The sequence below is a fragment of the Galeopterus variegatus genome, unplaced genomic scaffold (assembly GCF_000696425.1).
Source record: "Galeopterus variegatus unplaced genomic scaffold, G_variegatus-3.0.2 Scaffold8044, whole genome shotgun sequence".
Classification (NCBI taxonomy): domain Eukaryota; kingdom Metazoa; phylum Chordata; class Mammalia; order Dermoptera; family Cynocephalidae; genus Galeopterus; species Galeopterus variegatus.
Genome location: NW_007734155.1, coordinates 83,339 through 92,781, shown reverse-complemented (window position 1 = coordinate 92,781; position 9,443 = coordinate 83,339). Strand labels below are relative to the sequence as shown.

Below are 9,443 nucleotides of genomic sequence, written 5' to 3'. Positions count from 1 at the left end.
TGATTGGGCAGGGCTAGGCGGGAGACAAATGTTGACCTGTGACTGGTTAAGATTTCATGCCGGTGGGCTTGTTGGCTGTGGAGAAGAACCCGGGAGGGCGCCATATTGTTAAGGTGTGTCCGGCTCGGGTACTCACAGAGTCCCTACAGAGACTACATAATTTGAGAGATTTTAATTGGAGTTTTTTAAACAAATAAATTATTTATGTTAAGAAATAACCCAACACAGGTTTTATGTTGGTGGGGAAAAAAAATCTGTCCACTAGTTATCATTTTCTTTAGGCAAAATTATTCCCTTATTGGGCTCTGGCCCGTGGCTCACTTGAGAGAGTGTGATGCTGATAACACCAAGGCCATGGGTTCAGATCCCTATATAGAGATGGCCGGTTAGCTCACTTGGGAGAGCATGGTGCTGATAACACCAAGGCCATGGGTTCAGATCCCTATATAGAGATGGCCGGTTAGCTCACTTGGGAGAGCATGGTGCTGATAACACCAAGGCAAGGGTTAAGATCCCCTTACCAATCATCTTTTTGAAAAAAAAAATTTTTTTTTACTTCTTATTTATGAAAAGAAAAATGAGTGAATTAGATAGTTTCCCTAAGGTGATGGCTCATGAACGAGATCTCTTGGAATGTGAGGATTATGTGATCCCTTTGATACTTTTGTGATGTTCTTTGTGCTTTTAAACTGGAAAGAGAAGTGCAAGTGAAAATCTAATCTTAAGAATATGCCAGTAGCTTGTTCTTGGAAACGGGGTGGGAGCCAGCCTGGCCCCTTGTATCTGCTTGTCGGCTGCTCATTCCAAAAGGTTCTATTATGCATGTCACTGAGCAGGTCGGGGGCAGGTGAGCCTGCATCTCTGTTGCAGTCAGGAGGTCAAGCACAGGCGTGGCTGGGAGGGCTCAGTGGCAGGAGTGGCCGCAGCCCTGCCTGGCTGCGTTTTTCGTGACTGTGTGGTGGGAGGGATCAAACAGCTCTCTAGACACTGGCATGGCAGGAATGCAGCTAGAAATGCACTTTCCTGATGTGCTCGTCACTTTGAAACTTAAAGATTATATTTGTGCAGGGAAAGAAATGAGGACCGTGCTGTTCTATGAGCCCAAGTAAGCGGATTGCCTGTGGGCTTTTCCCCTTTCCTGGCACACTCCTATTTCTCAGTATTTTGGTTATATGCTATTTGTTTAATTTCAGCTTCATATTTTTAAATGTTCTTTGGATAGCAAGTGGATGGTGGTAATTTAAATTCTACCTAAGAATACTTGTTACTGGCTGTCCTACTAAACAGTAAGGTTAGAGTCTGGACTGACATAAAATAACTAGCAAAGGGATGATTGGGGTCGGAAGAGATGACCTGCTCAGTTTGTGCTCCTGGCCCCTGCCCGCTGTCTCTCTCTCTCCCGGGGATGCAGGCTTGTGCCTCTGCCTGTTTGCTGTTGTGTTCCCTGTGCCTAGCGAAGAGCAGGTGCTCAGTTAAAAGTTCCTCGGTAAATGAATGAGCCAGTAGGCTGGGTGGGTTTTCACCCCCTTCAGTTCTTAAAGGAAGCTGTGTGCCTCTCTGCTGCCTGGCTCTGAGTGGGTCCTGCAGGAGCTGCTAGCACGGAGCAGTGGCTGGAAGCGTGGCCTGGCCAGTAGCACCCACAGTCACCCACTCGTCCCCCGTGAGTGCAGGAAGGCAGACGGTGTGTGGCATGCGTGCTGAAGTGGACACGGAGGAGCTGTCCCCTAGCTGCTCCTCACAGTGTTGTGACCGTGACTTCTCCAAGGAAGAAATGAGGGGTAGAAGATAGGTTTTAAAAACCTTACTAACTTGATTATACATAGGAAATCTAAAACTTTGTTTCTACACGTTGAAGAAAAACAAAGCAAGAAATTCAACCTATTTTTTATTTTTTAAAATTAAAGGTTTCAGCACGTAGTGTTTGGAGTACAGTTGGCCCACCATGTCTGTGGGGCCCGCATTTGTGGACTCAACCATTGAAAATATTCAGGAAAAAATGAATGGTTGCGTCTGTACTGAACAGGCTTTTTTTCTTGTCATTATTCCCTAAATAATACAGTATAACAACTGTTTACATGGCATTTACTAAGTTATCTAGAGATGATTTAAAGTATATGGGAGGATGTGTGTAGTTTATATGCAAATACTATGCCATTTTTCATGAGGGGCTTGAGCATCTGCAGATTTTGGTGTCTGCAAGGGGTCCTGGAACCAATGCCCCGTGGGTACTGAGGGATGACTACTTTTTAGTCAATCATGTGCACTGTGTGTGTCGGGCAGCTATGCTTTCTTCAGTTTATCTCTTTGAAGTACATTTCCTGTAACAGTTTGCTCTTTTCTTCCTGGTATAAGTAACACACCAAATTTCATTGTAAGCTTCTAGACAGGGACTGTTTTGAGCTAATAAATTGGATTAAAATTTGTCTCCTGGCCGATTGGCATGCTCACTCCCGGGGCACACGTCATCATCCTGAGCCTCTGCTGCTCCCGGAATCGTGTCCTCTGGCTCCACATCATCTTCCAGTCTGTGACTGTGTGCCCCTTCCCCTCTGGCACCTGCTTTAATGTCAGATAGATGGTAGAGAAGGAACTCCCACAGTGAGCAAAGCACAGCGACAAGTCACATCTGGTGCCAGCATTTTCCTCTGCAGTCTGGAAGAGTCGCACTGCTCATGTGCCACGTGGCTGCACGTGGCTGTCGGAATAGAGGCTGGAGTCTGAGCTCAGGATGAGGGAAGTTAGAGCGGGTGTGGGGTGCACGCAGACGGCCCCCGGCTGAAGAACTGAGGAAGGAGCTGGAATGACAGTGCTGTTTGGCAGTCACCTGTCCTGTCCCCTTAAGTCTTCCAGCATTGCCCCTGGCTGGAGGCAGAACATGCCCCCTGCTCCACAGCAGCAGTGCTGACAGCTTTCATTAGCACTCGCTATGGGCAGCATGTGCCAAATGACAGCCTGGGCCTGGGGCAGCCCGTGGAGGGGGAGCTGTTGTTACCCCTGGACCGGAGGTGGCCCTGAGGGGTACAGAGCTGTTGGGGTCTCACTTGGGGGTTGTCACCAATACAAGATTCCCACCTGTACCCTCAGAACCTCCCATCTGCCAACCTCTGCTTTTGTGGTCTGCAAGGGAAATTGACCTTTTGAGAACCTGGAAGCCCTTAATAAGGGATTTTGTCTGCATCATAAAAGAAAGCCTCTCCAGTATAAGCGTGTTTCCACGCTTTCAGGAGATGAGAAACACCTGCTTCCAGTCTTCTTTCTAGTGTCTTGTTCTGTTCAGTTCAGTGACCATTAAGGAGGTTCATTCTGTATCCTAGCCCTGTGCTGGTGCTGAGGACGGGGAAGGGATGGAGATAGCGCCCCCTGGCCCATACCTCTCCCAATAAAATAATAACCATAAAGCTGATCTGTCAGATTTTATTTAAAGTACTCTTGTTTCGGGCCGGCCCGGTGGCGCACTGGAGAGTGCGCCGCTTGGGAGCGCGGTAGCGCTCCCGCTGAGGGTTCGGATCCCATATAGAGACCGGTTCCCACTCACTGGCTGAGCGCAGTGTGGGCGCAACACCGAGGGTTGCGATCCCGTTGCCGGTCCCCGGTACGGGCGTGACACCAAGGGTTGCGATCCCGTGACCGGTCAGTAAAAAAGACAAAAAGGAAAAAAAAAAGTACTCTTGTTTCTAACTGGATCGCTTTAAGAATGAATATTTCATGTCTGCCTTTATCACCTTCATCGGGCGTTTTATGTGCCAATTATGCTTCCCTGCTCCTGGAACCTCAGTGTGGGTTGGGGACCATGGCACCTTTCAGGGGGCGAGAGGGTGTTGAAAGGTCAGGTGAGCCTTAAGACAGGGTCAGAGTAGCCCAGGAGAGACAGAGGGGCTGATGCCCAGGGACTCTGGTCAGAAGGGGAGGCTGGAGTTGTGAAACTGTCCAGAACAGGAGACAGAGTTTTTGTTAATAACTTCTTTCTCATGCTTGCGAGGCACAGTCTGTCCCATGTTGGGCCTGTTTCTTCACGAGGGTGATTTTTTCCACGGGCCCAGCATGGCGCCCCACGAGCCTCTGCTGCTCCCTCGTGTTTGATGGACCAGCTGAGGCAGCGCCGCCTCTGCCTCTGCCTCCGCAGCTGCGGGTCTCATAACGGCTCACAGTTGCACTTCTCAGGGCAGACTCTCAGGTCATGTCCTTAGCTTGATTCTGAACAAGAGGCAGAGAGATGTTTCTTGAACTCAGTTAGCTAGTGACTGCTTGGTTCCTCCAGCACTCATTCGGAGCAGAGAGAAGGGGTGACAGTAACAATTCCAGAATCTGGTGTTTGCATTGAAGGTAGGTGGAGACAATCCATGAAATGTTTGACTTTTTCTTTTTTGATTTCTTCATGTTATACAGCTTCACCCAGAAATACCCGCCGGTAAAGTTTTTATCAGAAAAGGATCGTAAGAGAATTTTGGTAAGTTGGCACATCTGATTAGTATTTTTCATATTAAGAAACTTTTGTTCTTGAGAGAGAATTCACATACGTAAAATTCACCCTTGTCAAATATTCAGTTCAGTGGGTCATAGCATGTTCACAGAGTTGTACCACATCACTGCTTCCTAATTCCACAATGTTTTCCTCACTCCCAAAAGAAACATCACAAGCATTCTCAGTCACTTCCAATTCCCCCTCCCCCAGGTCCAAGAAACCACTAAAACATACTGTCTGTGGATTTGCCTTTGTTGAACATTTCATGTGAGTGAAATGCTGTGTCATCTTTTGCATCCGATTTCTTCTGGACATTACTGAGTGTAATGTTTCCAAGGCTCATCCACGCTGTAGCATGAATCAGTGCTTCAGTCCTTTTCATGGCTGGACACTATTCATTGTATGGATGTGCTGCATTTTGTTTATCCATTTCTCAGTTGATGGACATTTGGGTTGTTAACACTTTGAGGCTGTTATGAATATTGCTGCTGTGGATATATATGTATCACTTTTTGTGTGGACATAGGTTTTCAATTTTTTTTGGTATATCTAGGGTTGAATTTACTGGGTCATATGGAAACCGTATGTTTAATGTTTTGAGTAAGTGTGAAATCGTTTTCCAGAGGTTTTAACCTTTTATTTTTCACAGACCACTTTGATGAATACACCAGGGCCTTCCTTGAACAATCATAGTTTCCTTGTTAAACATCAATACAAATTCACCAGTGAATGAACCCCATTTAACTATTGTGTAACAAAGTGTGTCCAAAGAGATTGTACCTTTGCATTTTTAAGTGAGAGCTTTATTGAGGTATAATTCATGTACCATATAATTCACCCTGTAAACTGTAATTCAGTGGTTTTCAGTATATTCACAGAGTTGTGCAACCGACAGCACATGCAATTTTTTAGAACCCGCAAAAGAAACACTTTACCCATTAGCAGTCACTCCCCATTTTCCCCCAAGGCCCTCCATACTCCAAGCCCTGGACAACCACTAATCTACTTTCTGTCTGTATGGGTTTGCCAATTCTAGATATTTCATGTGGATGGAATAATGTAGTATTTGTACTTTTGTGACTAGCTTCTTTCACTTAGCATAATGTTTTCAGGGTTCATTCATGTTGTATCTTGTGCCAGTACATCATATATTTTATTACCAAATAATCCTGTGAAGATAGCACATTTTATTTCTGCATTTTTGTATGGGTTATATGACCACTCTGTGTTAATCTTTTGAGGAACTGCCAGACTGTTTGGGAAAGCAGCTGCACCATTTCATATTTCCACCAGCAGTGTCCGAGGGTCCCTGTTTCTCCACATCCTTGACACCATTCGTGACTGTCTTTTTGTTTGTAGCTCTCCTAGTAGGTGTGAAGCGATCTCTTTGTGTTGTTGATATTCATTTCCCTGATGGTTAATGATGTTGAGCATCTTTTCAGATGCTTTATTGGCCATTTATAAATCTTCTCTGGAGAAATTTCTATTCAGGTACATAGCACATTTTAAAATTGGGTTATTTTTCTTTTCATTATGGAGTTATAAGCATTCTTTATATATTCTAGATATGTTGCTTTGTCTCGCACGGATTTGTCACCCCTTTTCCCCTGGGTGATGGAGCCGCCAAAGATTACTCAAAGCCCATCTCTTTTGAGCAGTGAGAAGCCCCAGAAAGGGGTTAATATCCCAGGACCCTCAAGCCTGAGGCATCCTTCCATTTGGGAAATTAACCATGAAGTGGGGTTCTCTTCCTGCATTTATTCTCCAGACCAGCAAGTTACAGGAAGAGACACAGGTGGGGTTTTGCTAAGTACAGTTTAACAAGTTTTACAATAGAAGCTGGTAAGATTCAGTCAAAACAAGTCAGATGACATTCTGTTAGGCAATTAAGTGATCCACTAACAAAGGCTTGATTTAGCCAATGTTCCTTTCCCTCCAGCAGCTTTTTAGTAACTTTACATATCAATTAGTAACTTGTCTTTGAGCCAACAACCTTGCTGTGTTACAATTCTTATCTTGCAAGAGAAAGATTCAATAGCCTGGGGAAAATTTCCTGTCCTTTGCAAGGTCAATATTTGAAACTGCAAGGCTTTGGAAAACCGGGCCCTGTGAGGTACATTTGTTTTATGAATCCTCTACATAGATACAAGTTCTTTATCAGATAAATGATTTGCAAATATTTTCTCACATTGTGTGGAGTGTCTTCTCACTTTCTTGAGGGTGATGGTGTTCTTTAATGTTAATGAAGTCTTTTTTCTTTTTTTTCTTTTGTTGCTTTCATATATTTAAGGGCCATATTTCGGTGTCATATTTAAGAATTCATTGTCTAAAGCCACAAAGCTTTGCTCTGTTTTTTCTAACTGTTCTGTAGCTTTTGTTCTTAAATTTAGGTTTATGATCCATTTTGAGTTGATTTTTGAATATGGTGTTAAGTAAGCGTTCTTCATTCTTCTGCAAATGACTGTCCAGTTGTCCAGCACAATTTGTTAAAAGGACTAATCATTGCCCATTGCATTTTCCTGGCCCTTTTGTTGAAAATCAGTTGACCATAAATGTAAGTATTTATTTCTAGAGTCTTAATTCCATTAAATATATGTCTACCTTTTTCCAATACTGCACCATCTTATTTACTGTGGCTTTGTGGTAAATTTTGAAATTGGGAAGTGTAAGTCCTCCAACTTTCTTCTTTTTTTTTTTTGAGATAGTTTTGGCTATTCTGGATCCCTTGCAATTCCTTATGAATTTTAGGATTGGCTTTTCAATTTCTCTAAAGAAGCCAACTGGGATCTTGACAGAGGCCACATAGAGTGTGTGGATCAATTTGGGCAGTACTGCTATCTTAACAATATTAAGTCTTCTTATCCTGGTACATGGGATATCATCCCATTTTTTTAGGGCTTCAATTTTTCAGTATGTCTTTGTAGTTTTCAGAGTACAAGTTTTATACTCTTTTGTTAAATTTATTCTAACATATTTTATTCTTTTTGTTGCTATTGTAGATGGAATTGTTTTGCTAGTTTTATTTTTAGATTGTGTATTGCAAATGTATAGAAATATGTTGACTTTTGTGTTTTGTTGTATCCTGCAACCTTGCTGAACTCATTGGTTTGTTTGAATAGTTTTAATTGGATTCTTTTGGATATTCTAAATGCAAGATCATGTCATCTGCAATTATATATAACTTCTGCCTTTTCAATATGGATACCTTTTATTTCATTTCCTTGCTTTATAGTCTTGCCTAGAACCTCTAGTACAGCACTGAGTACAAGTGGAAAGAGCAGACATCTTGCCTTGTTTCTGATCTTATGGGGAAAGCTTTCAGTCTTTCACCGTTAAGTGTTATATTAGCTGTGGGGTTATAGATGACTTTGTTAAATTGAGAAAGTTCCCTCTACCCCCAATTTGCTGAATTTGCAAACAGCCTTACGTATGTGGAATAAGTCTTAATTGGCTATGGTGTATAATCCTTTTTTTTATATTACTGGATTCAATTTTCTGGTACTTGTTGAGGATTTTTATGTCCGTATTCAAAATAGATACTGGTCTGTAATTTTCTTATGATGTCTTTTTCTGGTTTGAGTGTCAGTGTAATTAATGAAAGGGCGCACGGACCCGATCTGATAAGACGAAAGGACCCGAGCTGACAGTTCGCCAGAGAAGTTCCACTTTATTCAAGAACTGCATGTATATATATAGGGAGCTGCATTCCAGGTTTTGATAGGGGGTGGACGGGGCGGTAGCTGATTGGACGGGGCTGGGCAGGAAGTAAGCCCTGACCTGTGACTGGTTGAGGTTTTGGCACCGGCGGGCTTTTACTGTGGAGAAGAACCCAGAAGGGCACCATATTGCCAGGGAGTGCCTTCCCCCGCCCCCTCCGCTTGAGTGCCCACGGTGTCCTTACATTCCTCCCTGTTTCCTCTGTTGTGGGAATGGGTCGCCGTGATCTTCGAGCTACTTCCTGCTGGACGGGGGCGTAGTAGTGGAAGAGGAATTGGGAGGAGATTGGGGATTTTGTAACAGGACCCAAAAGAGGGTAGAGAATTAGATAATTTTGAAGGGGGAGAACTTTAGAAAGGTTCCCTGAAGCCACAGGTCAGTGATTTGTTCAGTCCAGTGTGTGTAGGAGGCTGTAGGGGAGAGCATCCAGGCGTCCGTGGCCAAAGCTTTCAGGAACAGGGACCATCGACGAGGCAGGTCCATTTTAACAGCGGGTTAGCTGATCTGGTGAAGGGCGGGCAGGGTCTTTTGTAGCCAGCAGCTGGTAATTCCTGAGTAAAAGCTGGTTGAAAGTCTGGTTAGAGATTCTGTCCACTTGAGACTGGATGAACTTTATGATGTAAGGCAAAAAAAGACAGGCTATGAGTATTATGCTTACAGGCCCTAATATTGGCCATACCCAAGCAAGAAGTGAGCCTTGGAAAAAAGAGGAGAAAGGATCCGGGCAGTTGGCTCTGAGGTCTGAGGCTAAGTTGGTGAGTTTGACAATATTGATTTCTACTAGTCCTGATTCATTGATATAATAGCAACATTTTTCCCAGAGGAAGATGCAAGTGCCGCGCTTTTCTGCCATGAGGAGGTCTAGTGCTCGGTGGTTTTGTAAGGTAACTTTAGCTAGGGAGGTAATTTGTCTTTGTAAGGCAGATAGAGATTCAGCTGTGGAGGTGAAAGCCTTTTGTAGTTTGTTATTAACGTCTTGTACCGCCCATAGAGTATGTCCCAAGGCCCTGCCTGACAGGCCAGTTGCAACAATTGATGTTGTTAGGACATTCCCACTAGGACTGGGAGAAAGGCTGCTCGACGCTGTCTTGGGGGTGGATGGAAAAGGTGGAAAAGCTCTGCGCGGGAATAGAAAGTTAGTTGGGGAACAACAGTGACTAGGTAGCAAGGGGTGGAGGTATTAGGAAAGATAAAGGTGGAAAGGGTTCCGTTGCACCAAAAAAAAGGTGCCCGGTGGGGACGTTGTGTGGCTTGTGATGGTGGA

General features: G+C 44.0%; 1 protein-coding gene across 1 annotated transcript in view; it reads left to right on the top strand.

Annotated features, from left to right (window-relative positions):
• Positions 1 to 4,390: 4,390 nt before the first annotated feature.
• Positions 4,391 to 9,443, top strand: part of UXS1 (UDP-glucuronate decarboxylase 1) — a 76,199-nt gene continuing 71,146 nt past the window's right edge. The window contains exon 1 of the mRNA XM_008592578.1: positions 4,391 to 4,447. The gene's annotated coding sequence lies outside the window, so the exon portion shown is untranslated. The remainder of the gene's footprint in view (positions 4,448 to 9,443) is intronic.